Source organism: Kogia breviceps, chromosome 2, assembly GCF_026419965.1.
Source record: "Kogia breviceps isolate mKogBre1 chromosome 2, mKogBre1 haplotype 1, whole genome shotgun sequence".
NCBI lineage: Eukaryota > Metazoa > Chordata > Mammalia > Artiodactyla > Physeteridae > Kogia > Kogia breviceps.
The window spans coordinates 137,381,204-137,406,225 of record NC_081311.1 but is presented as its reverse complement, the minus strand read 5'-3'; the positions used below and the strand labels follow the sequence as shown (position 1 = coordinate 137,406,225).

Sequence of the window (25,022 nt, the reverse complement as noted above, 5' to 3'; positions counted from 1 at the left end):
CATTATATTTGTTTCTTTAAATAGTCTGTGCAGGTAGTTTACCTTGGAATTTCTTTGAGGCAAATAAAGATGTCTCATAAAATATCTGCTATAAAAATGGGGCTTGGAGTATGACAGGGTTGAGAGCGAGTGTGTCAACGTAACACAAAAGTATTTTCAAACCACTCAGTTTCTCTTATACTATGGTGGATTGGGAATCAAATTCATTTCTTGATTTGACTTTCACTTTTCCAAACAGAGGCCATTTTTATTCACATGTTGTAGAAAATGATGGAGGGTGATAAAGCACTCCAAAGGCAAGAAGACCACTGTGTGCATTCAACACAAGGGCTGGGCCATTAAGGTGCAGAGGGGTTCATCGGGCAGGTCCAGACCACAGTCCTGGGCAGGATGCTTCAGGTTACTGTATGTCTACAATTTGGGAAAATGCACTTCCAGCATCAGGTCCTATTCCAGTTGCTTGTCTTGACACCCAGTCAAAAGTAATTTCAGGAAGTGATATATTACAACTTTCCCTCTTTTGTATTGGAGGCAAACAGTTTTTAATAATTTGTTAATATATATTGTAGACATATAATCACAAATATGCAACTATTCATTACAGGTCAAATTGCCCAGCATTTAAAAAGAGTCAAAATATAAATTCTTTTTAAAAATTACCGTGTTTTAAAAAAACAGGCAAATCTTAATTTTCTTCTTTGGTCTTTCATCACTTTGGTCTGATATTTTCATCAAATTGTGCCAGTTCATCAATAATGCTTTTGCCAGCATGTTATTTATATATGTCCAAAGCAGGCTGTTGTCAACTCCTTTGAGACAACCTGGGTCTATAGACCTCTCAACAAACTGACCTCAGGATGGACTATTTGGTTACTTCATATGTTTGTTATTCTTTGACAAAAGCTTCTCTGGAAGCTGCATCAAAATGCTTTTTAGTCCAGACATGGCCCCATGCTTACTAACTAGCCATTTTATGTTACAAGTACATTTCTAAGCGTTAATCTTCTGCTTACATAAGACAAACTGGAACACTAAAATTTTTCTCCAAAGAAAATGAAGAAAAGATGTGTATTTATAATGGGATAGGAAGCAGGGAGAAGGAGAGATAGAGGCCATGCTTTCTACTCATTAACTTTCCATTAATAAACTAAGATAAATTCTTGCTTTATAACTCTAATGGGTATTTGTGAGCAGCCTGTTGGCAGGCACCATCTTAATAACAAGTAAAAATATTTGATTCACAGTCCTAGAGGTCCTTCCTCTTTTAATACCAATGTTAGTTGTATCTAATATATATGCAATCCTAGTAACTGGTAGTTTACATAGGTCTTGAGACCACTTCTTGCTATTTACTGTGGTTGTATCTTTAATTAAAACAATAATTTCCATGGATAAATAAAATAGCAAAGCTTAATTCAGAACTAGTTAATATCCTACTTCCAATTTACCTAACTATTAGGATTAATGGCAAAAAGTAAATGTTATAATAATCAGTCATTACTTTTTAATCTTTCTTTAGCAATGTAAAGAGGGGAACAATTTTTCTGATTAATCAGAGGTCCCTGTGGCATGGACATATATACACTACCAAATGGAGGGTGGATAGCTAGAGGGAAGCAGCCACATAGCACAGGGAGATCAGCTCAGTGCTTTGTGACCACCTAGAGGGGTGGGATAGGGAGAGTGGGAGGGAGGGAGACGCAAGAGGGAAGAGATATGGGGATATATGTATACATATAGCTGATTCACTTTGTTATACAGCAGAAACTAACACAACACTGTAAAGCAATTATACTCCAATAAAGATGTTTAAAAAAAATGATTCACCCCAAAGGCTTTTCTAGATAACTAACTAGATCATAATATCTAACTATATTCTAATTACAACCCAAATAGCTAATAAAATAATTCTGAAGTAGATAATTCTTGTGACTTTTAAGAATTCTAATTAGGCAGTTAGGGATCTTGAAAGAAAGATATTTTCTAGACCCTTTTTGAGCTCTCAATATAAGGATTTTGGTCTTAATCTTAAAATATGTATTTGAAAAATATTTATTCACCCTGAGCAAGGTATTGTGCAAGGTGCTAATCTTGTTCATGTGTATCTCTCAGTGTTGGGTTTACTGGGAGTCAGTGGGAAGAACTAAAGAATGTAACCTGGGGGTGAAGAAGGGGCTGGCCTTTGAGTGACAGCGATGCAAGATGGCAGCCACCATGGGCTAGAGAGTCAAAGTCCCTTGCAATTTCCCACTGTTGGAAGAACTCGAAGTAGGCCAGAAAGGAGTAGGAGATGGCACAGTTAGCTGGGGTCTAGAAGATGACAAAGACATGACACTTGCAAGATGGACAGCGATGATAATTGGGCCTCCAAGAACAGTTTATGAAAACTGAATACACAGCCTTAAAATAGAATGTGGACCTAAATACCCAGAAGCACCCCCCTTTGTAAGATTTTAACAAAAATAAATATGAATGGAGTTAATAGTTCTAATGGAGTGGTGGACCCAAGAGCCATATCAGTGCTAGCAGAATGGCAGAATTCATGTACCATCAAAGTTGTCCTGCAAGAGCTTTGGCGCCTAATGATGTCTAAAGAAAATATGAAACTCCCTCAGCCTCCTGAAGGACAGTGTTACAGCAATTAATCAAAAAGGAAAACCATAGGCCCCCTCTTTCCCCCCATTCAACTTAAGCAGTTGTCTTCATTTTCCACAGTAGTAAATTTTCTAGATATGTCTTGTAGACCTCAAAGTACTGGAAAGGAAACTCCCATTCAAAGGCAGTTTATCGTAAGATACTGTAAATGATACTAATTTTTTGATACTATTTCCATTTAAAATATATAAGTTGTGCTATAACAAATCATCCTGTCAAGTGTAACCACTGTCCACATAGTTGAACTTCTGGGATCAAGATTCCCGTCATAACCGACAGGGCACATCTAACTCAACTGTCAAAAGACACATCCCACAATCACCTTGCTGCTGATTACGTGGCCTGGGGTCTCTGCCTCCTACCCCTTCCCCTCCCCCTGCCTCCTCCCTCCCTGCAACAGCCCTCCAGCTGGGGGTGGCTTCCTAGAGTAGCTGTGAAGGTTTCAGGTCACAGCCTGGGGGACTGCTGCTGGGTATGGGGAGGGGGGCTTCATCTGCACCCCTGGTTTCTTTCTTTAACTCTGAAATGCTGCCCCCCTTCCAAGCCATCATCCTCTTGCCACTCTCCACTCCCACCCTTGGCCAAAGCATAGATTGTAACCCCCTCGGCTCCCCTCTGAAATTGGTCTTTGGTGAGGAATTCAGGGATTTCCCCATATCTTCTCCCCTCACCTTAATGGAGGGGTGCTGCTTTGTCCTTCCTCCTCCTCAAGTCCTTTTTTGCACCATCACCACCCAACACCTTCCATGACACTTCCTTGCTTTGGCCAGAAGCCATCAGGTAAGGTTGGAGAGCAACTCTGACCTCCCTCATGTAGTTTTGGAACCACACTTATTTACTCTCCACCAGCCTGGGAAATGAATATTGGGTTCTCGGCCCTGCTACCCTCTGCTGTCATTATCAGCTGATACATTTTTATAGCTCAGGTTTTGATAAGGTGAAAAGAACAGTCACCAAGGTCACTCAGACCTGCCAGCTCTCAAAGTCCTTGGTCGTTAAACTTAGAGAAAGGCCACAGAAGACACTTATAAGCACACACGATCCCTCTGAATGAATTGTTTTCTTGTCCTGTAATTGCTTTTGCTTTTAAAAATTGAAGACTTTTTTTTTTTTTTTTTTTGCGGTACGTGGGCCTCTCACTGTTGTGGCCTCTCCCGTTGCAGAGCACAGGCTCCCGACGCGCGGGCTCAGGGGCCATGGCTCACAGGCCCAGCCGCTCCACGGCCCGCGGCATGTGGGATCTTACTGGACCGGGGCACGAACCCATATCCCCTGCATCGGCAGGCGGACTCTCAACCACTGCGCCACCAGGGAAGCCCGAGAACTAATTCTTGAAGCATGTGATCCCTGTCTTTTCAGGGCCTCTGTACCTTGAAAGACAGAATTCGAGAACAATGGTTCTCTACCAGGGTGATTTGGTGCCCCAGGGGCCATTTGGCAATGCCTGGAGACATTTTAAATTATCAGTTTGGGGGAGAGGATGTTTCTGGCACCTGGTGGCTAGGAATTCTGCCAAACATCCTACAGGGCACTGGACAGCTTCCATGGACACAGAATCATCTAATCCCAAATGTCGGTAGTAGTGAGATTGAGAAACCCTGTTCTAGAACAAGAGCTGAGAAGCACTTGAATGAGGTGGATTGCATTCCAGGCAGACAGACCTTTTCATCAGTTTGAAGACATCAAACTGTACAGACTGGTCCTCCTGGGGCTACAGTGAGTTAATGCTCCTCCACAACGGTCTTTTCCATAGAGTAACTCAAGCAGCAGTTCAGCACCTGCCATAGTATATTACAGAAGTTGCTCTGGGCTTTAATGAAATACAAAGGGCTATAAAAGCATCTTCTATAAAATACTAATGAGATTTTACACATTGTAATTGAGGGACAAGAGGGTGACAACATCGCTTCCCAGATTTAAAGGAATATTTTCCCACTTATTCAATTAATTTCTTTTGTAGCCTCAGTGATGATGGTAAGTGTGCACTCTACATGGAGGATTTACACTCCAATGCATGATGAAGAAAACCCAAAGATTATAACATATTCTTCTCTCTTTTCATCCCAGGTGATCAAACATACATCTGAAAACTACAAATTGCATTAACAATGACAAACTATCAGGAACAATTATTCAAAGGCTATTTATCAAATTTGTAAATGTGATGAAGCAGTCCAGAAAATTCCCCCTTACTACCTATTTCATCGATTCTCAGAAACAGCATATTTTCACTTTTTAACCTTCCTGAAACAAGGTTTTCTCTTACAACACAGTGCCTCATGCAATCACTGTCAGCAGTGATTTCACATAACTACAGCAGTCATGCTGTAGTTATGTGAAAGCCTTCTGATAAGATAAAGAAAAATCAGTGTATCCTTTATTTGATAAAACAAGGGTGGTTCCCTAGAAGTTGGTAAACAGAGGCATAAGCCAACATTTTCTGGCCACAGTAAGACAAAAATGGGTACTGAAGGGAGGATCCAGACCCTCACAAATTGTGTTTTGAAAGATCCTTTATAGGTGTTAATCCACACACTCCCTTCATGAATTGTTTTAGAAATAGTATGCAAGCAATTAGAATATGGAAAGTATTCAGGCCCCTGTGGCCTGAAAAGCCAAATCACAATAATAAAATCTTCTCTCAAGATACCTTTGCCATCACAGCAGAGAACAGCAAGCTGTTCCTTCTACTATCACTTGAACTTATCTGAACTGCACTAATATTCTTCCCTGACCTACCGAGCTGTTTCTGGTCCCTTAAAACACAGACCAGCTACACACCACAGTACCCATCATTATTCACATTTCCATGAAGTAGAGAACCACACAGTAGGAGGGAAGATAAACAGCTACAGTTAGTTTCTTGTACTAACTTCAGAGGTTTGCATCGTTGACTTAGGAACAGCTATGAGGAGAGAGAGCTCCAAGTGCTCAACTGACAAAATCCACTTCCCAAACATGCTGCACAAACTTAAAATTTCCCTGCCAGAGAGTATTGCTATGTTTATGAAATGTCAGTTAGTTTACAAAATAAAAAGACCTTCTATCTGGAGCTGGGCAAATGATTTGTAGGGCAGCTGTATCCCAAGGGCTTGTTGGGGCCTGGAGCAGGCTTCCCCCAAAATATGCCTCAGTGGCATATTGATTATTTTGAACTAAAGTTACTTAAGAAGCAGCTGATGCAAGAGGGACACTTTGACCCCCCACTCCCACCCCCGCTGTCTCCCTGAAGGCAGGGAATAAATCTCTCATGTGAAAGGTATACCCCCTGCATCTGGATGTAGAAGGATACCCTTATCACCAGAGATAGGAAACTTGGGGCCAAGAAGCCTGTGTAAACAAACCTTATTACTTCTTTAATTTACTACTCAAAGCCCAAATCCAAGCCCCAAATCTGTTTAGATTCTTCACTAATTAAGCACCCAAAGCCTACTTCTTTGTCTTGTTAATTCCTCAGTTATTTATTGTTTCTTTGCCTAAAAAATATAAAGTCTGCCTGCTTTGGTCATTTCTTAGGTCCCATTTCCATGAGATTTCCTTGCATGTGAATTAAAATTTATTTATTTTCTCCTGTTAACCTGTCTTGTGTCAGTTTATTATTAGTCCAACCACAAGAACTCGAGGGGTAGAGGGGGAAATTTCCCCCTCTCTGACAGGCTCTTTCCAGAAAATAACCTTCTTGGGGAAGACCAGACTCAAAGCAAGAGAAACAGGCTTCCTGGAACTGGGATAAAAATTGGAATTAGGTACCACTCACTTCTGGAATTGGGGAACCATCATTACTAGTCATCATTCACAAGCAGGAGCAGCTGAGGCTTTGGTTCCAGGGTACAAGTGAAGATTTTTCCTCCACTGTAAGAAGGGAGGAGATTTCCTATCTCTGAAATGCTCTAAGACTCAACTATTGCTGATCTGAGAGAGATATCAACTCACTAGTGTCTCCCTGCAAAAGAGCCCTCACATAAGTAATCCACATCAGACTACAGAAATATTTCACAACAGAGTGGTTAATATAACCTCTTCAGAAATGTTTCTCTGGCTTTACCATAGGCTGGTAATGGAGCCAGAAGAGAGAACCCAACACAGGCAGACTTTCCAGTAACTGGATCACTGCCTACAATCCACTAAAAATAATATTTTACTTTACATTTTTTTCTCCTGCATCTGTACAATTTATGCAAATGTCTGAGGAACCAAAGACATCTAGAAAGTAATGAAGAAATAATACGTAAAATAAGTATTCCACAGTGTGGTAGAACAAAATTTTGAATATGCATAGTGTCAATTTTTAAAGTTTCCCTTATAGTTTATTTTGATAAAATTTCAACGCCTTTATCTAGTAAGATTTCAAAGTTGAAGTTTTCATCTGACTGGTCAATGAAGAAATGGACAAATTTCTAGAAGTACAACCTCCCAAGACTGAACCAGGAAGAAATAGAAAATATGAACAGACCAATTACCAGTAATGAAATTGAATCAATAATTAAAAAAAAACTTCCCAACAAAAAAAGTTCCGGACCAGATGGCTTCCGAGGTAAGTTCTATTAAACATTTGGAGAAGAGTTAACATCTGTTCTTCTTAAACTATTCCAAAAAATTAGAGAGGAAGGAATCCTTCTGAATTCATTGTATAAGGCCACCATCACCCTGATTCCAAAACCAGACAAAGATATTACCAATAAAGAAAATTACAGGTATCACTGATATTGAACATAGATGCAAAAATCCTCAAAAAATATTAGCAAACTGAATCCAACAATACGTTAAAAGGATCATACATCATGATCAAGTGGGATTTATTGCAGGGATGCAAAGTTTTTAATATCTGAAAATCAATGTGATATACCACATTAACAAATTAAACAATACAAATCATATGATCATCTCAATAGATGCAGAAAAAGCTTTTGTCAAAATTCAACAACGATTTATGATAAAAATTTTCCAGAAAGTGGGTATAGAGGGAACATACCTCAACATAATAAAGGCCATATATATGAGCCCACAACTAACACCATACTCAACAGTGAAAAGTTGAAAGCATTTCCTCTAAGATTAGGAACAAGACAAGGATGTCCACTCTCACCATTTTTATTCAACATGGTATTGTAAGTCCTAGCCACAGCAATCAGAGAAGAAAAAGAAATAAAAGGAATCTGAATAGGAAAGGAAGAAGTAAAACTGTCACTGTTTGCAGATGACATGATACTATACATAGAAAATCCTAAAGATGTCACGAAAAATTACTAGAGTTCATTAATGAATCTGGTAAAGTTACAGGATACAAAATTAATATACAGAAATCTGTACCAATGCTGTATACTAACAATGAACTATCAGAAAGAGAAATTAAGGAAACAATCCCATTTACAATCACACCAAAAAGAATAAAATACCTAGGAATAAACCAACTGAAAGAAGTAAAAACCCTGTACTCTGAAAACTATAAGACACTGATGAAAGAAACTGAAGAGGACACAAACAGATGGAAATATACCATGTTTATGGATTGGAAGACTTAGTACTTTTATTTTTTTAAAATTTTTAAAAAATTATTTATTTATTTATTTATTTATTTATTTATTTTTGCGGTACGCGGGCCTCTCACTGCTGTGGCCTCTCCCGTTGTGGAGCACAGGCTCCGGACACGCAGGCTCAGCGGCCATGACTAACGGGCCCAGTCGCTCCGCGGCACGTGGGATCCTCCCGGACCGGGGCACGAACCCGTGTCCCCTGCATCGGCAGGCGGACTCTCAACCACCGCGCCACCAGGGAAGCCCGACTTAGTACTTTTAAAATGACCATACTACCCAAGCACTCTACAGATTCAATGCAGTCCCTATCAAATTATCAATGGCAATTTTCACAGAACTGGAACAAAAAATTTTAAAAATTTGTTTGGAAACACAAAGACCCCGAATAGCCAAAACAATCTTGAGAAAGAAAAATGGAGCTGGTGGAATCATGCTCCTTGACTTCAGACTGTATTACAAAGCTACAGTCATCAAAACAGTATGGTACTGGCGCGCACACACACACACACACACACACACACACACACACACACACACAAAAACACACAGATCAATGGAACAGGATAGAAAGCCCAGAAATAAACCCATGCACTTATGTTCAATTAATCTATGACAAAGGAGGCAAGAATATACACTGGAGAAAAGACAGCCTCTTCAATAAGTGGTGCTGAGAAAACTGGACAGCTACATGTAAAAGAATGAAATTAGAATATTCTCTAATACCATATACAAAAATAAACTAAAAATGGATTAAAGACCTACATGTAAGAACAGAAAGCATAAAATGCATAGAAGAAAACACAGATGGAACACTGACATAAATTGCAGCAATTTTTTTTGGACCTGTCTCTTAAAGCAAAGGAAACAAAAGCAAAAATAAACAAATGGGACCTAAACTTAAAAGCTTTTGCACAGCAAAGGAAACTAAACAAAACGAAAAAACAAACCTACTAAATGGGAGAAAATATTTGCAAATGACATGACCAATAAATGTTTAATATCCAAAATATATAAACAGCTCATATAAGTCAACACCAAAAACAAAAGGCAAAAAAACAAACAAATGGTCAGAATACCTGAATAGACATTTTTCCAAATATCTATTGGAAGATATACAAATGGTCAATAGGCACAAGAAAAAAATGCTCAACATTGTTAATCATCAGAGAAATGCAAATTAAAACCACAATGAGATATCACCTCATATCTGTCAGAATGGCTATAATCAAAAAGAATACAGATAACAAATTTTGCCACACACCTATGGTCAATTAATCTTTGACAAAGGAGGCAAGAGTATACACTGGTGAAAAGACAGTCTCTTCAGCAAGTGATGTTGGGAAAGCTGGACAGCTGCCTGTAAATCAATGAAGTTAGAACACTCCCTCACACCATACACAACAATAAACTCTATATGGCTTAAAGACTTAAATAGAAGACATGACACCATAAAACTCCTAGAAGAGAACACAGGCAAAACATTCTCTGACATAAATCGTACCAGTATTTTCATAGGTCAGTCTCCCAAGGCAATAGAAATGAAAGCAAAAATAAACAAATGGGGCTTAATCAAACTTATAAGCTTTTGCACAGCAAAGAAAACCATAAACAAAATGAAAAGACCACCTACGGACCTGGAGAAAATATCTGCAAATGATGTGACTGACAAGGGATTAATTTCCAAAATATACAAACGCTCATACAACTCAATAACAAAAAAAACACAAACAATCCAATCAAAAAATGGGCAGAAGACCTAAATAGACATTTCTCCAAATAAGACATATAGATAGCCAACAGGCACATGAAAAGATGCTCAACATCGCTAATTATTAGAGAAATGCAAATCAAAACTACAATGAGCTATCACATCACACCCGTCAGAATGGCCATCATCAAAAAAATCTACAAACAATAAATGCTGGAGAGGGTGTGGAGAAAAGGGAACCCTCTTGCCCTATTGGTGGGAATGTAAATTGATACAGCCACTATGCAGAACAGTATGGATGTTCCTTAAAAAACTAAAAATAGAACTACCACATGACCCAGCAATCCCACTCCTGGGCATATACCCAGAGAAAACTATAATTCAAGAAGACACATGCACCCCAATGTTCATTGCAGCACTATTTATAATAGCCAGGACATGGAAGCAACCTAAATGTCTATTGACAGGTGAATGGATAAAGTAGATGTGGTATATATACACAATGGAATACTACTCGGCTATAAAAAAAGAATAATATTTCGTCATTTGCAACCACATGGATGGACTTAGAGGGCATTTTGCTAAGTGAAATAAGTCAGACAGAGACAGACAAACACTGTATGATATCACTTATATGTGGAATCTAAAAAATAAAACAGACTATTAAATATAACAAAACAGAAATAGAGTCACAGATATAAAGAACAAACTAGTGGTTACCAGGGGGAAGATGGAAGGCGAAAGTATCAAGATACGGATAGGGGATCAAGAAGTACAAACTTCTCTGTATAAAATAAATAAGCTACAAGGATATATTATACAGCACAGGGAATGTAGCCAATATTTTGTGATAACTATAAATGGAGTTTAACTTTAAAAAATTGTGAAATACTGTGTTGTACAACTGAGACATATAATATTATACATCAACTATACCTCAATAAAAATTAAACTAAGAAGATTTTTTTCAATGCTTTTATCTAGTAAGATTTCAAAGTTGAAGTTTTCATCTGACTGGTCACTTGCCAAAAGGCTTCCATATAACTACACATATTGAACTACCTTGTAGTACTTGTATTGCAACCTTGAGTCAAAGAAGCATAACAGAACAACTGTTGACCAAGGCCAAAAATTAAAATACCTTTGAAAATTACAAACAAATAATACATGAAATAGCCCAGGATATTTTCTAAATAAAGCTTTTATACCAGTTCCACAATTTCATCCATTCAGATATATCTTTTGTCTCCACCTCTGATTTAGTTCTTTTGTTTTTCCAAAGTGCAGTCAAGTTCTAAATCACAGAATTACGGACTTTTTAAAGTGAAACATTAACAACTGAATAGTAGTGATAAAAATTAACTCAAAAAGAAAAATGACAAGTGATTGTTATATTTACATCTACAACTCTGGGCAAAAATCTGGGAAAACTAGTTTAAAAAGATAAAAGTAAATTAGAATTTGTTGCTCCTTAGCAATCAGTTTTATAATATTATCATATATTCTTAGCGTTGGGTAGGACTTTGGGGATCATCTAGTTCAAACTCTGATCAGATACCTAAATCTATATAGCATCCTGTGGCAGCAGCCATTCCGATTTTATTTAAATGCCTCAAATCTCCTATATAACATTCAGTTGATGACCTTACTCCATATTTCTTAGGAGTAAATAGCTACCGTTAGCCAGGAAATGCCTTATCTTCCTATCATGAAATACATCAGACTAGTCATACACTTTGCCAGTGATGTGCTGGTAAATGTTTCCCAAACAGGAGTCCATAAAAAATAAAAGCTTTGATTTGTATCAGTTGCTGATTCCCATGGTGAAAATACCTAGGTCAGGTTCTCTGACAGCGAAGTTCAGAAGAGATGCACATTATCTCTTCTCATGAACAAACAATCCTTCCCTATTGTTACTGTGATAAGGATGTTCTGTCAAAAGCCAATCCCTCAATTTTAGTTCTCGATCCAATCCCCTCTAATTTTCTCAAAACTTCACTCACAGACAAACTTCCTCTCTCCTAAATCATCAATTTATCTACTTCTGGAGGAATTTTCCTACCAGCATCTATCATGATATATATGATCACAGCATTCTCTTTTAGTCTTTAAATAGCATTCATTAATACTTGATAGTTTTTATATGTTTAATTTTTAAAATGTATTCAAATTCTGTCACCCTCAATTAGAATGTAAGTCTTACATGTTCAGAGGCGTTCTTTGGCTTGCTCACAGCCTTATCTCCAGAAGCTACAATAGTTCTAGGCACACAGTACATACCCAATAAATAGTCACCAATTTATGGAAACAGGAAACTTCATAGTACAGCTTTTTGGTTTTGATAGAACTTATTGTTAGAAATTGCTTCTTTATGTTGGTAGGAAAGAGCCTTCTAATTCTACTGGTTTCAGATATGCTAATTAAGATAAATGAATAGAGTTCGTGTGCTGATTCTTTAAAGAGCAGAGAAAGGATAGGGCATGCATGAATCATCAAATACCTTAACCAATTAGTTGAGGGAATCATACCAGTTTGAAAGTGATCAAATACATGCTTACCTATCCTTATATTACACATTCTTATAAAGTATACCACACTAATTTAATTTGCTGTTCATTGATAAATGCCCTGACCATTAATATTAAGGAAGGGTCAGAAAACCTTGTTATTTGTTCCTTGGTTATAACTTCTGGTAAATGAATTATAATGTCAGATATTTTCACATTAGAAAATAAAGTTAACTGATAAGATTTTATCTGAATTCCAAGAATATGGTCTTTCTTAAACATTTTGGTAATGGATGACTAAATAAGTCATCAAAATGACCCCTGCTCCCTTTTGCTGTGGACACGTACATCTTTCAGCATTGATACTGCCCCCTCTCAGGCTGTTGTGCAGGCTTCTATGCCCCAGCCCACTCCTTAAATATTCGTGACCCTTAAGTTTTCTTCCCTGGGCTCTCTGCTTTTTCCTCTCTGCATACTCTCCCCTGTTGATCTCAGCCAATCCTGATGTTTCGATGATCAAAAGCAGACAATTCCCCAGATTTTATTCTCCAGCCCAAATCTCTCTCTTGAGCTTCAAAATTCACAAAGTCACCTGTCCACCGGATTTCTCCATTCGAATATAACACAAGTATCTCAAAGGACAGGTTCAAAACTGAACATAACTTCCTCCAACTCCTTTCAGCCCTCTTCTGTCTTCCAACTTTGCCTATCTCAGAGGCAAAGAAAGGTACCACCTTTCATCCAGTTGAAAAACTATTTTCTCCCCTATCATAAACTTTATTACACTCATTCTGAGTTGCCTCTTTCCTTATTGTCTCCCTCACTAGACGGTGAGCCCTATCTTCACCAAAGTATCTCTGGCACCCAGCAGCATACTTATCAAACATAAGTTCTCAGTAAGTATTTATTGAAACTTATTTTTCTCTAAGGTATTAGAGAAAAGACCCATGAATCCCTTTAGGTTTTCATCCCTCTCTAAAATCCAGACACTTACATCTATTAGGGAAGTGCCAAACTGAGTATTTTTTAAGTGAATGTGGTCAAGTTCTGTATAGATAATACACTATAATCAGTTTCCCTTTGTGGCACCAACAGTAAGCCTTAAGATGGCTAATCCAGTATAAATCACAACCTTTAAATATGCCAATTCAATGCCTCAATGCCTTGTCCTTATTCTAATTCTTGATGCCTTTTTCTTTCCAATTACATGCTTGAAGCACAATACACTGAAATATAATTCTTCTTCCTTAATACCACAGTGGTTTAAATTTAGATTCTTTAGAATTTTAAGGGAAATGCGTACAAAAGAGGATTGAAAAAGTTGTTAATACTTCACACGAAAAGTGCAATTCTAAATGAAAAAAGTCAGACCCTGGAAATTTCTCTATTCAACAATGAGCTTTATACTTAAATTTGTTGTGGTTACTTTGCTTGTTTTTGCTCTTTGTCATAAGGCCTCCGTGGATCCATTGTGGGATTACACCCAAGCATTGAACCATGAGGAAGACCTTTGAATGATTAACTTCTCAGATTGAAACTGGGCTCTATTCTAACCTGGAGAGGGTGAGAAGACACCATGTGAATGGGGAAATTATGGGCAGGAGGAAGAGTATGAAGTGGTTTTCAGTCTGGATACCTTTACTGTCCTGGAGAGCCTAACATTCTTCCCTCACATAAATCTAGAAGGTGTGCATGGAATGAGAAGTAAAGACAACAGTAGGGTTATCTGAGTCCCCTAGACTGTCTAACATATAAACTAATGGTGAGACCATTGTGTTACCAGGGGAAGAGGAGCTCCAGTGTGGCTGGCCCAATGGAGAGAATATTTTGACTCTTTTTAAGTTGAGTACTGTATTTATATGAAAGAAAATGTTCATGAAGTGTGGGCATGGATATTTATGCATTCACATATTTTTATTAGCTTGCTAGCATTTGCTCAGATATTTAAAAGTCTTTTGGAGTGACTAAGAATCTAATTGTCAATTTTCATAAGTTCTAGACAATATAAAATCAGTCCTAATAACAGCTTTGACAGGATTTAATAAAGCACACACACAAAAATGTGTAATCTGCACAGGCTAATTTACACATATGTATAACTGAGAAATGAATTTGGAAGATGTTAGTTTCCCATCTGTACCACACAGAGAAAAATAGGGAAAAAAATGATTTACCAACTGTCAATAAACAATTTTAAGTGTATTCTCATATTCTCATTCCAAAATAAAATTTCCAATATCCAAAATATATTTTCTTTTTTTTTTTTTTTTTTTTTCGGTACTTGGGCCTCTCACTGTTGTGGCCTCTCCCACTGCGGAGCACAGGTGCCAGGCACGCAGGCTCAGCGGCCATGGCTCACGGCCCCAGCCGCTCCGCAGCATGTGGGATCCTCCCGGACCGGGGCACGAACCCGTTTCCCCTGCATCGGCAGGTGGACTCTTAACCACTGCCCCACCAGGGAAGCCCCCCAAAATATATTTTCTAAGCTCCCTTGCTAAGGTGGTATTTTATTTCCATGTGATTCCATAATTTCTATATATGTCACAATATGTTGATTTTCAGGACCTAAATTATTGTTTTTTTTAAGACTGCATAATCAAATTTAGTCAGTGTTGTTTGTGGTTAAGAAACAAAAGACAGTGATTTGGTCAGGTCACATGCATGGAATATTTCTTTATTTTTATTTTTTTTCTAAATTCTTGAATGCTCACCTTCTTTCACTGAGTTTATAATTTCTACTCTCCTAAGTGATATTATGGATCACAATATGCACCAGCTTGCCTTAGGCTTGAATGCTAAGTTGAGAGTCTAGATTACAGAGCTAAGACGTCTTATTAACCTTCTTGCTCTAACTTAAAAACATGCATGGTCAATCATTTTTGCCAGCATCAAATGGGATTTGTGTATCTCATTGAGTATGATAAAATTTGTTTAGGATTCAGTAGGCTTGAACACAATATTAGTATACATCTCTGGGTAAGAAGTATATATAGTTCCAGATTTACATGACAGAATACTGTTTCCAGGCATATTAATCAATTCCCTTTGACTCCTTTTACTCACGGAATTTGTTCACCAATTCTATTACAGAGGCCTTCTCTATCTTGCCCAATTAGACAGAGGCACTGATTGCTAATTTAGTAGGTAGTTACTTGGGGTAGGAAGAATATGAAAGGGGTCATTACAGAACCTGAGAGTCATAATGACAAAGTCATAAGTTTAAAAAATAAAAAGTTGGTCTAGGGTCTAGATAGAAGAGAGAAAATTCTGATGCAACCTTGCAGAGTTAAGTTTTTAGCTCTCACTTGTAACTCATTCCTGGGCTGGGAGAGGTGGGAAATAGAAAGACTGGAAAAGATTTCACAGGGTCTGATCTCAGAGTTCAGCTTGACCAGGCAGCATCAGAGCTGACCAGCAGAGCAGAAGTTGGTAATACGGAGATATAAAGTTTGTTCTGCTCAGTTCCACTTGATGAGGTTAATACAGCCAATACTCTTATTAAGTATCCCCTGAATGCCATTCAGTCTAAGTGTGTGATGAGTATTAATTCACTTAATCCTCCCAGGAATCCTATAATAAGTATTATTATTATTATTATTATTTCTATTTTATGAAAGGGGAAACAGAGGGACAAAAAGTGACAGGTCCAAGATCACACAACTAAAAAGTGCTGAAGCCAGGATGTCAACCAGCCAACCTGATTTCAGAGGCCACACTCTTGACCAACACTCTACTGCCCTTTCAGGAGGGTGCATTCAAGTAACCAGCCCATGTGTCATCTGTTTACCATCCAGCAGGAGTGATACCCAAGACTTTGCCCATCAGCCCCACAGATGTCCTGGGTGCAGACAGCACCCATTTCAGTGACCCAGGATAATCACTCATAATCCCCCAAGAACGCATGTTGGGACTTTGGATAGCTGCGAGTGGTCAATACCCAGTTCATTACCTGGATAAGGAGGGATTAGATGGAACCAACCGATGAACTCCCACCAGGGCAATGGCATTAGTGGCACACATAGCTTTTGGTTACTAAAATAGTGTTGATACTTTAATTCTTATGGTTTCAAGGAGACTCAAGCATAGACCCCCAACAGTGGACACAGGCTCAGTTCAGCAAATGGGAATACCAGTAAGGAGGTTGAGCCTGCAGCATCTCCTGTAAATAACCTGGTAGAGGATGTTGGAGCATGGGGAGGGAAGCTGAGCCTGCAGACTTCTAAAGCTCTTTCATTTCAGAGGCTTGACGATTCTGTGATTCCAGGGAGATGTTGCTGCTCTTTCCGCAGTTTCTATCTTTTAATGTTGGCAGCTCAAACAGGTTCTGGGATGCTGGAATGAAGCTACTTATTAAAAAATAATTAACAGTGAGATCACATGGGCAAGGCTGGGTTTTAACAAAAGAGCTCATGGAATTTTCAGGGTTTAAAAACTGCTATATGTGAACCTGAAGACTAAAGTTAGCAACAGTGAATAGCAAAGGAGGCACTATGGTTAATGTCCACGCTGGCCACAATTGGACAACTGGACACATAACTGCCTGCTGTTTTGAATCCTCACGTTTTTAGATCTTCTTGTATTCAACACTTTTCAAGACATAAATATGCATATAGTTACACAGATCAAATTGACTGGACTTTATTTTTGAAGCCTGGCAGGGGAGTCTTCTTCATATAATTTTACTATTGTTAACATTTATATATATAAACATTTTTAGAAGTCCCATTTGTAAGTATTCCCTTCAATAAATAGGCAAGGTATTCTCCACAAATCCTTGGCATGTGTAGACATCCAGCTATTAATAAAGGTGAGGTGGTATCTCATTTTCTACATGAATACATACGCACAGAAATATCCATATTCATATACCTCTACAATAATTTACTTTTCTTATGATCTGACTTTTCAAGCCAAAAATGCATGAAAATGTGGTACAAAGTGATGAAAAAGAGGGTTAAATTTTACTGCGTACCTACCATGTATAAAGACGATGACAGTCACTAGGGACAAATATGAACGAGGCATGGGTCTGACTCCAAACAGTGTCTAGTATGGAGAGGACAGAAGGCAAGAGATGTAAGGGAGACAGAGAAATATGTAAGTACTATGGACTAAGAGCATCATCAGGAGTACCACATTTAGGACAGATAAGCCGTTTAAGAGTCATTTCTAAGGCAGGAATCCTCCTCTGACACCAAACTTTTAACAGCAAAGGACATGTTGGAACTTTAAGAAGACTATCAAGGGATTCATTTGTAATGACTGAATACACACTTCAAAATAAAAGTAGCTGCCATTTACTGAATGCCTACTTTACATTCAGTTTCTCTAATTCTTGCAATCTTGGAAACTTGTTTTCCAGGCAAAAAATCTAAACTTCAGAGAGGTTCAGGGACTTACACAATATCACAGCAGGATAGCAACAGAGCTGGAATTCAATCCCAGGTCTAGCCACAATTCCACACTGCTTAAGTAAGAACAGGCTTGTCCAGCCCGGGCTCTGCTGATCATCTTTTCTGGAGCCAGGGCCACTTTTTTTTTTTTTTTTTTTCCCCAGGCTGTCTGTTCTGAGATTGGCTGCTTCCTCATTTCTGAACTCTGAGGTGTTGGTAGATTATCTCACTTTTGGCTGTTGAGACTGTGCTGGATACAGCTTCGATCAATGGCTTCAAGGTTTTGCTTCCCTCCAATATGCTCAGCAAAGTGTTGGCTTCCTGCTTTCCTCGTTAACCCCTGTTGTGGCTCTTGTTGGTTTGGTTGACCCTACAGCCTTCTGTCTATTGTGAGCATTCAGCATTCTCTGCTGGATCAGTGGTGTGGGGCATGCTGGGGCAAAAGGAAGGGATTTATTCTACTCCCTTTGGCAAGGAGAATTGCTTCTTTGTCGAGGTTAGAGTTGCAAACAGATGCCCCTTTATATGGTGTCACGATACTTCCTGGGTAACGCCATTAACTGTTTCCTGGGCAGCAGAAGCTTGGGGGTCATTTTCGAATTACCATTTAACTTCCACTGGTATGTGAGCCCTCAACTGTTTTGTTCAACTGCACTATTGAACTCTGCATATGATAAAAGCAGGATTCTTATGAACTGGATCTTTAACAAAAGGAATCATGACCTGAATCTTTGACAAACATATCTGTTTCGTTCATACTATGTATTCGAAGTCCAACGTGATACATACATGACACATAGTAGGTGTTCAATCAATATTTCCTGAATAAATAAACTTGGAGAAGCAGCTGGTGTATATTTATGTGTGTGTGTGTGTCTCGGCAGATATCTCCTTTTTCCCCTGAATGAATAAGCATAATTATTTATGCTGACTGCATAGACTAAAAGATAATTTAAGTGACTCAGATGAAAAGAGGTATTAAATGCATAGGGAAAGTAATGAAGATGTAGGTTAAGTCAGAAGACATTTTGTGGTGTGGGTAACACTATCCTGACTAAACTCTACCTCCTTTCAGAGCGACTAATAATCACGAAGTGGCTATTTTACTCTCTTTTTTACACACACTCACACACACACACACACACACACACGCACACGCACACACACCTTTCCTGCTCCTCCAGGAATATGTTTGAATATGCATATAAAGCTGACATGCAGTTTGTAGGAGAAGCGACACAACAAGAGAAAGACCTGGAGAATTGTATTGTGAGTTCCCTCGCAAAAGTTCACTGCATAAAATACTAGACTACTGTTCTCACTTAGAATCTCAGAGCAATTCACCTTTCTAGAAAAAATTTAGGTCTAAAAAAGGCTTTGAGAGGTCAAGCCTACCACCTGTTTTCCTTAGAAATTTTGTTTCAAAACATAATGAAGGGCCATTTATTATATGGAAGGTAGAGACATTTTCTTGTCTCATTCAGTTAGTTTTGGTAGGAAACTGGCTTAACTCTAGTTAACATATTTTCATTTAGAGTTACTTTCAAAGGAAGAACATCTTTCCACTGGCTTCAGCTTGAATGGAGAGAAAAATAAAATGTGCTGAAGGAAAGTAAGAGATCCAAGAAACATGGGAACTACCAAATTGGCTTAAGGAGAAATAAAACATCTGAGAAGATCTCTCAAAAGTAAACAGATTGAATCAGTTTTCAAAAACTTCCCAACAAAGAAAAGTCCAGGACCAGATGTCTTCACTGATGAATACAAGAGGGATGTATAGATTAGTGTGGAATAAAGATAGGTGAGAATATTTCATGATAAATAGGATTTATATTGTACCCTAAAGAATGGGTAGGAATTGGTCACAGATGGAAGGGGTAGAGACATTACTTGCAAGTAAGGATCAGAATGAGATGGACATGGCAGGGAAGACAGATGAGACAGCAAGGACTTTGTTAAGAGTAATACTGTACAGGGGAAGAAATTAAGATTGGATATTTATTGTAAGACCAGACAAATGAAGTCCTTAAATGCTGTTGTGAAGAGTTTGGCATTATCCTACATGCAGATGGGGTCTATTAGAGGATTTTGAGCAAGGCTATGATATTCTAAAAGCAGAATTGTAGAAGGTAAATTTAATTGTATTCAGGATGAATTGAAAATATGGGAGACCACAAGAGGGAGATGACAGGTTAGGAGGTTTTGATGGTAACCCAGGCAGGATTCTCATGGAGCTACGATGATTACACTGAGATTGAAAGAATGGATTATATGGATATGAAATTTAGCGACCAATAACTATAAGGGATGAATTACACTTAAAAATTCTTAGATGATTCCAAGGTTTGTAAGATGAAAAACTAGAAGGACAGTGGAAACACTATCAAGAATGGAGTGATTGGAAAGAAGAACTAGATTTGGGGGCATGAAAAATGAGTCCAAGTGGACACTGAGAGTTTGAAATCCCAGAAACATACCAGGGTGGAGATCCCCGTAGGGCAAACATTCCGGACAGGAAGTAAAGAGAGAATCCAGGTCAGGAGATAGAGACTTGAAAGCCATTGTTTAGACACTTCTAGTACTCTCTCAAGGGGTCTCAAATTTTCGAGTTACTCTGGATAAATGATTTAAATAGCATACTGCATCATTATTTAATGAAGGGACTCTTTGCCTTGCCTCTTGCTTTTGTGTATTCCATCTAGAATGAGGAAGAAAAAGGGATGTGTTATGAGATGAAGAGAAGTGTGGTCATTGAGTATAACCATGTGAGTAAACTGCTTCTCTCCTGAAGGATTATTTTCGTGGGTTTCCTTTCTTTGCTTTTCGTGCTTGGCTCAGTTTGAAGACCTGGGAGAAGGCTTTTGTGTAATATGGTGCCTGGTAATGTAAGAAAAGCAAACTAAGTAGCAAATATAAATGTAAATGTGTAGTAATCTACTTGGATTTTCAGGAAAATTTGTGAGAGTGTTTGGGGTCCCGCTTGGCCCAGCATGCCAGCTGCGTGGGATGCATTCATGGGGAAGGTTGCCACTTCCTCTCTGACATACACATTGCATGTAGCTGAGAAGGTTCACATCTAATTGTAAGCTGGCTTATCTGGAAGGAGTCTTGAGAAAAATCTGTTCTAATAAAAGCAGTTTTCTGCTTTAGAAGGTAAGTGAAGACACTGAGCGTCAAAAGCAAAAACAAGGGCTTCCTTGGTGGCGCAGTGGTTGAGAGTCCGCTTGCCGATGCAGCGGATGCGGGTTCGTGCCCCGGTCCGGGAAGATCCCACATACCGCAGAGCGGCTGGGCCCGTGAGCCATGGCCGCTGAGCCTGCGCGTCGGAGCCTGTGCTCCACAACGGGGAGAGGCCACAACAGTGAGAGGCCCGCGTACCGGGAAAAAAAAAAAAAACAAAACAATAAGGCACACTAAACTAGGATAAATAAATTTTACACTTATGCTTTCAAAGAAGAGATCTCTAGAATACTTTTGAAGATCCAATGACACAACAACGTCTATGGAGTGAATGAGAAGACAAAAACTCAAACTTTTAGATTAAGATCTTAGAAATGATGCAAAACAAACCCACACAAATCTGTTAATAAAGTCCCCTAGCTTTCAAAAGTCACTGCCAGAAAAACGTTACATACATTTAGCTAACAAATGATTGTTGACCAGTCTAAAGCTATTCCCTTCTTTCCTTGCCATTTTTATTTCTTTTTTCTCACAAGGCTGAGTGGGTCCTCACTCACCCTCAGTGAATGGATGGCTTCAGAACTGTGCAAATTCAGATTTGTTTGCTGAAGGCATTTTTATAAGTATCTGATTTCCCACTGCTGTGGCTACAGGTTTCAGTGGATCACGTAATGGTGGATGAAGTCAAGGTGGAAAACAAAGCAAAAAACAGCAACCAGAAACTCACAAAAAGGTAGCTTCAGCTGTGTCAGCAGCTACACTGGGGGCGTTAGACAAAGATAAAGCCAGGTAGGCAGGAACTAGGAGAAGGCAGGAGACAGGGAGGAACAGAGTGACTTAAAAAAAAAAAAAAAAAAAAAAAAAGTTCCCCTTTGCTCCCTTCATCCCAGGGAAGACCTTCTTTCTGATTAGGAAGACTTAGGTCCTGCCCATGAGAGACCAAAGAGTCTAAAGCAAGGAGGCCTTCTATTTCTTTACCCAACCTGCCTGGTCTACTTAAAACTGTGCCCAGATCTTTATTAGGCCTGGGGTGACTCTCATTTAGGTTGTGGTAACCTTTCCCAATATATCTTTGAGAAATTTAATTCACTTTTTGTATCAAACCATTTCTTTTCACCAAGCCTCAGGTGCCTTTCTATAAAAATAAGGGATCAAAAGAGATCACCTCTAAGCTTTCTTCCAACTACAACCTTGCATGGTTTCAGAAAAGACACAGAAAACTGTTCACGAAGAAAACCAGATGTAATTTACCTATCAATCACTTCTACAGTTTCATTCATAGTTTTTGAAGCCATTCTCCTGATGGTGAGCTCACATAGATATTCCACAACTGCTACAAGCCCCCAGTTACTACACATTTTTATTGGTAGTGGCCAAGGATAGAATAAATGCAAACTCTTCTAAAACCACAGAAGCATCATGAAATCTGTTAACAACTTAGTTCTCAGTGTAGTGGTGCCTCTTATTTCTGATAATGTCCACGTTTTTTTCCTGAATTAATCATTGGATCTTTAAATTTTGTATCTTGTTTGCACCACCCTGCTTCTCCAAAAAGCTGTTAGTGACTTTTTAGAGAAGCATTTAAGCAAGATATTACCGAGAATTTTCAACATTATGTTTCATTATAGTAATTCCTTAAAAAAAATTATTGTTAGAAAAGATCTGGAAGAGCTTTGAAAAATAAGTCAGAGTGATGAGCATATGGTGGCCAGTCAGCAGGCAGCCTTTCTTAAATAACCGTGGTGGCTGAGTCCAATTCAAGTCAGCCCCTTAAGCCTTGCCTGCTTCAATAGGAATCTTGCTTAAAGATAACAAGAGGAGAGGATTATGGTGGAAGATAAAGAAAGCTCTAGGCCTAGTACTCTCTGTAGTGCTGTACTCAGAATAAACGGGAAACATATTAGAAAACATTCTGAAAGTGAAGTTTCAAACTTTTTCCAGTAAATATTCAGCTGCAATTAGGCACTTCAGGTAAACATGGCTCTGAGTCTGAATGGTGCTAAAGCTTAGATAACAAAATCAATATGGTAAATTCGGGAAAGAAGACTCCTGTTTGGAAGTGCAAAAGAAAACCTATTAAGAATATAGTACTCAGAATAAAAGCTGGTAAAATGTTTTTAAGATCAGTTCAATAGGTGATCTTGAAAGATATTTCTTTTAGTTATGCTCCGTACGGGGTTTTCAGGGCTTTTTATTGGAGATTGATGTAAATGAAATCAATGAAGGCACTCCTCTTCAAGTCCTCTAGAAAACAGCCTTCCCTCCTTTTAAAACCAGATAATAAGGGGTTTTGTTTGCTTGTATTCTACCAGTAAGAACTTGTTCTCTCTCATCCAAAACATCTCAATTAAATTTATTCATAAACATTTTTACTTTAGATCCAACTAGTATCTGACTTTTGACCATTCAATCAAAAATTGGCATGCCAATGACTGCCCACTTCTGCCAGTATCAAAACAAATAATCAACATGATATAAAATAATTATTGTTAACTGTTTTAAACATCACCTTCAGAACTGTGAACACTGGACTCTAGTGGTTATTTTGTGTGCTTTTATCTTACTTTACACGTTGCCTTTACCTTGTATTTTGCTCCTTTCTTCTCTTCCTTCTGAATAGATAATCCCACCCATTTTACAGACATTGACAATGTCTATACATAAAAGAGACATGGAGTTAATGGCAAAACAGTTCAAAACAACTGCTTCAGTCCTCTAATTCACTTTGCACAAAGAACTATAACCATAAGTAATTTCTATGAAAAAACAAAGAAGTCTGCATATGGCACCTGAGGTTCTCAGACCTATGTTAATCATACTGCCAGATACCTGCACCTTATACATTTGTAAACAAAGTTCAATTCAAATGAACCTCATGAAAGGGAAAACATGTTATATTTGGAAGAATTAGGTATGTGTGGGTAATCTCTTCCATTTAGCGTGATGACTATAGGGAAAGGGGTTATGGCATGTTTGTTTAAGTCTTGAGAAATCTGGCATTATTGACTTTTTCTTCCTCTCTCTGTTTCTGTCATCAGCCACCTGGGTCAGCAATCCAAATTTGGGTTTCTGTATGATCACCCCAATTCTCCACAGACATCTTTAATATCATGCCTTTTCTCTTCTTGGGCATGAAGTTGCAAGTCATGCCAGTGTATCTCCATGGCCAGCAATGCCAATAAATGGTCAATGATGTAAACCATGGATGTCATAAATTTTGATCCAATCCCAATCTGTATTACATACCACTAACAAGTGTGATTAGTGGCAGCAGAGATAAAGAAGAGATAATATACCAATAATATTTGAGTCATTAACAAGGAAGTAAAGGTCAGGCTTTGAATTTCTCATTCTTAATGTAGATAAATCATTTCCCCCTAAATCTCAAAGAAAGATTTAACATACATTAGTGCATATATGTGTGTGTGTGTGTATGTTTGTAACTGAGGATTTTAGAAAAGGTATGTGCACAAAGCTTACTATATGAAGAATTATCTTCATGTAACCTAACCCATTCTATAAGATATGCTTTAAAAATGCTGTAAAGTAAACAGCCAAGACATGGAAACAACCTAAATGTCCATCAACTGATGAATGGATAAAGAAGATGTGGTATATATACACACTGGAATACTACTCAGCCATAAAAAGCCATCTGGAGCAACATGGATATATCTAGAGGCTATCATACTAAGTGAAGTAAGTAAGACAGAGAAAGACAAATATCATATGATATCACTTATATGTAGAATCAAAAAAATGATACAAATGAACTTATTTACAAAACAGAAATAGACTCACAGACACAGAAAAAAAATTTATGGTGACCAAGGGGGGAAGTGGGTAGGGATAAATTAGGAGTTTGGGATTAGCAGATGCAAACTACTATATATAAAATTGATAATAACAAGGACCTACTTATAGCACAGGGATGTATACTCAATATCTTGTAATCTATAATGGAAAAGAATCTGAAAAAAGTAAACATATATATATAAAACTATGTGTGTATATATTGATAAAGTTTTATATATAAAATATATAC

At 38.2% G+C, this 25,022-nt stretch overlaps 1 protein-coding gene and 1 pseudogene across 9 annotated transcripts in view; one reads left to right on the top strand and one right to left on the bottom strand.

Annotated features, from left to right (window-relative positions):
* B3GALT1 (beta-1,3-galactosyltransferase 1) overlaps nucleotides 1–25,022 on the bottom strand; it is a 590,053-nt gene that overhangs the window by 198,008 nt on the left and 367,023 nt on the right. The window lies entirely within an intron of this gene.
* On the top strand, nucleotides 2,203–2,645 carry LOC131750908 (ubiquitin-conjugating enzyme E2 variant 1 pseudogene; annotated as a pseudogene).